Here is a 6,078-nt window from a genome sequence, read left to right as displayed (position 1 = left end):
AACTAGGGTACATTCGTAAATAAATTGAGCATCATGGCTAGAAGTGACTAAATGTTGCCTAATCTTTCTCATCGAGAAATGACACAATTACAGCAACACAAAAAGGAACTCCACCGGACAAAGTTCAGTGCTCACAAGGAGCCTCATTCAACACACACGGTTCCATTCCCATTCATGCAAAGCACGAAAGTGTAAAACTTGGGAACATACTTGAGAGCAAAGATCACATTCAATCTCATTCAAGGCACGGATGTGAATGCAACGGGATGAAATTACTGAAATGATGCCTGCCCTCGAACTGTGATGATGGACTACCCGACTCGCCAATAATATTGGGTTCTGGTGTATTGAAATACAGGAGCTGCTGGATTTGTGTGTTTTCTTACCCCCTCACCATAGTTTGTCAAATGTTTAAACAACTGAACTTATATTCAAGGTTTATTTCTCTTCATATGTTTTACTGGTTTACATTTGTCTCAGCAACCTGTTGAATGATTCTTCTGCTTTCAAAACAAAATGACAACAGGATGAATGCACACACTTGAAAATACAATACATGCAATGTTATGCATCATAGTGATGCAACCTCCTTTCAGTTTCATACTGCATGTCAATTGAAATCCTTACTGAAATGCACACCTTCTCAAGATTGCGCTTGACTGGCGTGTCAGGCACTCAATTACAGCTGTATTATCAAGACAATGTGTTCGTTTTGTAAAATATAGTTCCGGTCTGGTGTGGCACCCCAGCTAACGCACAACGTTGCCACAACGTTTCGTGTTAGCAGGGACTGTCTGCGGCGCGCTGGTGTGTCCCGGACTTTAGAGTAGAGAGACAGTTCATTTGCAAGTATGAGCGGCAGAAACGGATATTGCCTTCCCTTTAAGTAGAGCGTCAGGGACAGCCTCCCTGGCTTACGGCCATACTAGCCTGAATACGCCCGATCTCGGAAGCTAAGCAGGCTCGGGCCTGGTCAGTACTTGGATGGGAGACCGCCTGGGAATACCAGGTGCTGTAAGCTTTTGCATCTTTTACACACCAGAGGGCGACAAATCACGAGTTTTAACTTTGGATACATGCAATTTCATCATTATTTCAGATTTGACTTCCCCAAATACACAGGCATACAATAGATCTTGTTCTCCAACGTAAACGGTCCCTAGTAACTAGGGTACATTCGTAAATAAATTGAGCATCATGGCTAGAAGTGACTAAATGTTGCCTAATCTTTCTCATCGAGAAATGACACAATTACAGCAACACAAAAAGGAACTCCACCGGACAAAGTTCAGTGCTCACAAGGAGCCTCATTCAACACACACGGTTCCATTCCCATTCATGCAAAGCACGAAAGTGTAAAACTTGGGAACATACTTGAGAGCAAAGATCACATTCAATCTCATTCAAGGCACGGATGTGAATGCAACGGGATGAAATTACTGAAATGATGCCTGCCCTCGAACTGTGATGATGGACTACCCGACTCGCCAATAATATTGGGTTCTGGTGTATTGAAATACAGGAGCTGCTGGATTTGTGTGTTTTCTTACCCCCTCACCATAGTTTGTCAAATGTTTAAACAACTGAACTTATATTCAAGGTTTGTTTCTCTTCATATGTTTTACTGGTTTACATTTGTCTCAGCAACCTCAGCAAAAATGATTCTTCTGCTTTCAAAACAAAATGACAACAGGATGAATGCACACACTTGAAAATACAATACATGCAATGTTATGCATCATAGTGATGCAACCTCCTTTCAGTTTCATACTGCATGTCAATTGAAATCCTTATTGAAATGCACACCTTCTCAAGATTGCGCTTGACTGGCGTGTCAGGCACTCAATTACAGCTGTATTATCAAGACAATGTGTTCGTTTTGTAAAATATAGTTCCGGTCTGGTGTGGCACCCCAGCTAACGCACAACGTTGCCACAACGTTTCGTGTTAGCAGGGACTGTCTGCGGCGCGCTGGTGTGTCCCGGACTTTAGAGTAGAGAGACAGTTCAACTGCAAGTATGAGCGGCAGAAACGGATATTGCCTTCCCTTTAAGTAGAGCGTCAGGGACAGCCTCCCTGGCTTACGGCCATACTAGCCTGAAAACGCCCGATCTCGTCCGATCTCGGAAGCTAAGCAGGCTCGGGCCTGGTCAGTACTTGGATGGGAGACTGCCTGGGAATACCAGGTGCTGTAAGCTTTTGCATCTTTTACACACCAGAGGGCGACAAATCACGAGTTTTAACTTTGGATACACGCAATTTCATCATTATTTCAGATTTGACTTCCCCAAATACACAGGCATACAATAGATCTTGTTCTCCAACGTAATCGGTCCCTAGTAACTAGGGTACATTCGTAAATAAATTGAGCATCATGGCTAGAAGTGACTAAATGTTGCCTAATCTTTCTCATCGAGAAATGACACAATTACAGCAACACAAAAAGGAACTCCACCGGACAAAGTTCAGTGCTCACAAGGAGCCTCATTCAACACACACGGTTCCATTCCCATTCATGCAAAGCACGAAAGTGTAAAACTTGGGAACATACTTGAGAGCAAAGATCACATTCAATCTCATTCAAGGCACGGATGTGAATGCAACGGGATGAAATTACTGAAATGATGCCTGCCCTCGAACTGTGAAGATGGACTACCCGACTCGCCAATAATATTGGGTTCTGGTGTATTGAAATACAGGAGCTGCTGGATTTGTGTGTTTTCTTACCCCCTCACCATAGTTTGTCAAATGTTTAAACAACTGAACTTATATTCAAGGTTTGTTTCTCTTCATATGTTTTACTGGTTTACATTTGTCTCAGCAACCTGTTGAATGATTCTTCTGCTTTCAAAACAAAATGACAACAGGATGAATGCACACACTTGAAAATACAATACATGCAATGTTATGCATCATAGTGATGCAACCTCCTTTCAGTTTCATACTGCATGTCAATTGAAATCCTTACTGAAATGCACACCTTCTCAAGATTGCGCTTGACTGGCGTGTCAGGCACTCAATTACAGCTGTTTTATCAAGACAATGTGTTCGTTTTGTAATATATAGTTCCGGTCTGGTGTGGCACCCCAGCTAACGCACAACGTTGCCACAACGTTTCGTGTTAGCAGGGACTGTCTGCGGCGCGCTGGTGTGTCCCGGACTTTAGAGTAGAGAGACAGTTCAACTGCAAGTATGAGCGGCAGAAACGGATATTGCCTTCCCTTTAAGTAGAGCGTCAGGGAGAGCCTCCCTGGCTTACGGCCATACTAGCCTGAATACGCCCGATCTCGTCCGATCTCGGAAGCTAAGCAGGCTCGGGCCTGGTCAGTACTTGGATGGGAGACCGCCTGGGAATACCAGGTGCTGTAAGCTTTTGCATCTTTTACACACCAGAGGGCGACAAATCACGAGTTTTAACTTTGGATACACGCAATTTCATCATTATTTCAGATTTGACTTCCCCAAATACACAGGCATACAATAGATCTTGTTCTCCAACGTAAACGGTCCCTAGTAACTAGGGTACATTCGTAAATAAATTGAGCATCATGGCTAGAAGTGACTAAATGTTGCCTAATCTTTCTCATCGAGAAATGACACAATTACAGCAACACAAAAAGGAACTCCACCGGACAAAGTTCAGTGCTCACAAGGAGCCTCATTCAACACACACGGTTCCATTCCCATTCATGCAAAGCACGAAAGTGTAAAACTTGGGAACATACTTGAGAGCAAAGATCACATTCAATCTCATTCAAGGCACGAATGTGAATGCAACGGGATGAAATTACTGAAATGATGCCTGCCCTCGAACTGTGATGATGGACTACCCGACTCGCCAATAATATTGGGTTCTGGTGTATTGAAATACAGGAGCTGCTGGATTTGTGTGTTTTCTAACCCCCTCACCATAGTTTGTCAAATGTTTAAACAACTGAACTTATATTCAAGGTTTGTTTCTCTTCATATGTTTTACTGGTTTACATTTGTCTCAGCAACCTGTTGAATGATTCTTCTGCTTTCAAAACAAAATGACAACAGGATGAATGCACACACTTGAAAATACAATACATGCAATGTTATGCATCATAGTGATGCAACCTCCTTTCAGTTTCATACTGCATGTCAATTGAAATCCTTACTGAAATGCACACCTTCTCAAGATTGCGCTTGACTGGCGTGTCAGGCACTCAATTACAGCTGTTTTATCAAGAGAATGTGTTCGTTTTGTAATATATAGTTCCGGTCTGGTGTGGCACCCCAGCTAACGCACAACGTTGCCACAATGTTGCCACAACGTGGCGTGTTAGCAGGGACTGTCTGCGGCGCGCTGGTGTGTCCCGGGCTTTAGAGTAGAGAGACAGTTCAACTGTAAGTATGAACAGCAGAAACGGATATTGCCTTCCCTTTAAGTAGAGCGTCAGGGACAGCCTTCCTGGCTTACGGCCATACTAGCCTGAATACGCCCGATCTCGTCCGATCTCGGAAGCCAAGCAGGCTCGGGCCTGGTCAGTACTTGGATGGGAGACCGCCTGGGAATACCAGGTGCTGTAAGCTTTTGCATCTTTTACACACCAGAGGGCGACAAATCACGAGTTTTAACTTTGGATACACGCAATTTCATCATTATTTCAGATTTGACTTCCCCAAATACACAGGCATACAATAGATCTTGTTCTCCAACGTAAACGGTCCCTAGTAACTAGGGTACATTCGTAAATAAATTGAGCATCATGGCTAGAAGTGACTAAATGTTGCCTAATCTTTCTCATCGAGAAATGACACAATTACAGCAACACAAAAAGGAACTCCACCGGACAAAGTTCAGTGCTCACAAGGAGCCTCATTCAACACACACGGTTCCATTCCCATTCATGCAAAGCACGAAAGTGTAAAACTTGGGAACATACTTGAGAGCAACGATCACATTCAATCTCATTCAAGGCACGGATGTGAATGCAACGGGATGAAATTACTGAAATGATGCCTGCCCTCGAACTGTGATGATGGACTACCCGACTCGCCAATAATATTGGGTTCTGGTGTATTGAAATACAGGAGCTGCTGGATTTGTGTGTTTTCTTACCCCCTCACCATAGTTTGTCAAATGTTTAAACAACTGAACTTATATTCAAGGTTTGTTTCTCTTCATATGTTTTACTGGTTTACATTTGTCTCAGCAACCTCAGCAAAAATGATTCTTCTGCTTTCAAAACAAAATGACAACAGGATGAATGCACACACTTGAAAATACAATACATGCAATGTTATGCATCATAGTGATGCAACCTCCTTTCAGTTTCATACTGCATGTCAATTGAAATCCTTACTGAAATGCACACCTTCTCAAGATTGCGCTTGACTGGCGTGTCAGGCACTCAATTACAGCTGTTTTATCAAGACAATGTGTTCGTTTTGTAATATATAGTTCCGGTCTGGTGTGGCACCCCAGCTAACGCACAACGTTGCCACAACGTTTCGTGTTAGCAGGGACTGTCTGCGGCGTGCTGGTGTGTCCCGGACTTTAGAGTAGAGAGACAGTTCAACTGCAAGTATGAGCGGCAGAAACGGATATTGCCTTCCCTTTAAGTAGAGCGTCAGGGACAGCCTCCCTGGCTTACGGCCATACTAGCCTGAATACGCCCGATCTCGTCTGATCTCGGAAGCTAAGCAGGCTCGGGCCTGGTCAGTACTTGGATGGGAGACCACCTGGGAATACCAGGTGCTGTAAGCTTTTGCATCTTTTACACACCAGAGGGCGACAAATCACGAGTTTTAACTTTGGATACACGCAATTTCATCATTATTTCAGATTTGACTTCCCCAAATACACAGGCATACAATAGATCTTGTTCTCCAACGTAAACGGTCCCTAGTAACTAGGGTACATTCGTAAATAAATTGAGCATCATGGCTAGAAGTGACTAAATGTTGCCTAATCTTTCTCATCGAGAAATGACACAATTACAGCAACACAAAAAGGAACTCCACCGGACAAAGTTCAGTGCTCACAAGGAGCCTCATTCAACACACACGGTTCCATTCCCATTCATGCAAAGCACGAAAGTGTAAAACTTG

The 6,078-nt window shown here is 43.4% G+C and overlaps 4 non-coding genes and 1 pseudogene across 4 annotated transcripts; all 5 read left to right on the top strand.

The window, feature by feature from the left end:
• The first annotated feature begins 912 nt into the window (after window positions 1–912).
• On the top strand, window positions 913–1,021 carry LOC136720965 (uncharacterized; annotated as a pseudogene).
• Window positions 1,022–2,079: 1,058 nt separating this feature from the next.
• On the top strand, window positions 2,080–2,198 carry LOC136720829 (5S ribosomal RNA). Its single transcript, XR_010805665.1, has one exon. It is a non-coding gene; the product is annotated as a 5S ribosomal RNA (ribosomal RNA).
• Window positions 2,199–3,253: 1,055 nt separating this feature from the next.
• LOC136720806 (5S ribosomal RNA) lies at window positions 3,254–3,372 on the top strand. The gene has a single exon (XR_010805644.1). It is a non-coding gene; the product is annotated as a 5S ribosomal RNA (ribosomal RNA).
• A 1,066-nt stretch (window positions 3,373–4,438) lies between these two features.
• LOC136720842 (5S ribosomal RNA) lies at window positions 4,439–4,557 on the top strand. Its single transcript, XR_010805676.1, has one exon. It is a non-coding gene; the product is annotated as a 5S ribosomal RNA (ribosomal RNA).
• Window positions 4,558–5,615: 1,058 nt separating this feature from the next.
• Window positions 5,616–5,734, top strand: LOC136720813 (5S ribosomal RNA). The gene has a single exon (XR_010805650.1). It is a non-coding gene; the product is annotated as a 5S ribosomal RNA (ribosomal RNA).
• Window positions 5,735–6,078: the final 344 nt, after the last annotated feature.

This window comes from Amia ocellicauda, unplaced genomic scaffold (assembly GCF_036373705.1).
Source record: "Amia ocellicauda isolate fAmiCal2 unplaced genomic scaffold, fAmiCal2.hap1 HAP1_SCAFFOLD_109, whole genome shotgun sequence".
Taxonomy (NCBI): Eukaryota; Metazoa; Chordata; class Actinopteri; order Amiiformes; family Amiidae; genus Amia; species Amia ocellicauda.
Note: the sequence above shows the minus strand (reverse complement) of the source record. Positions and strands in the feature narration are given on the sequence as shown.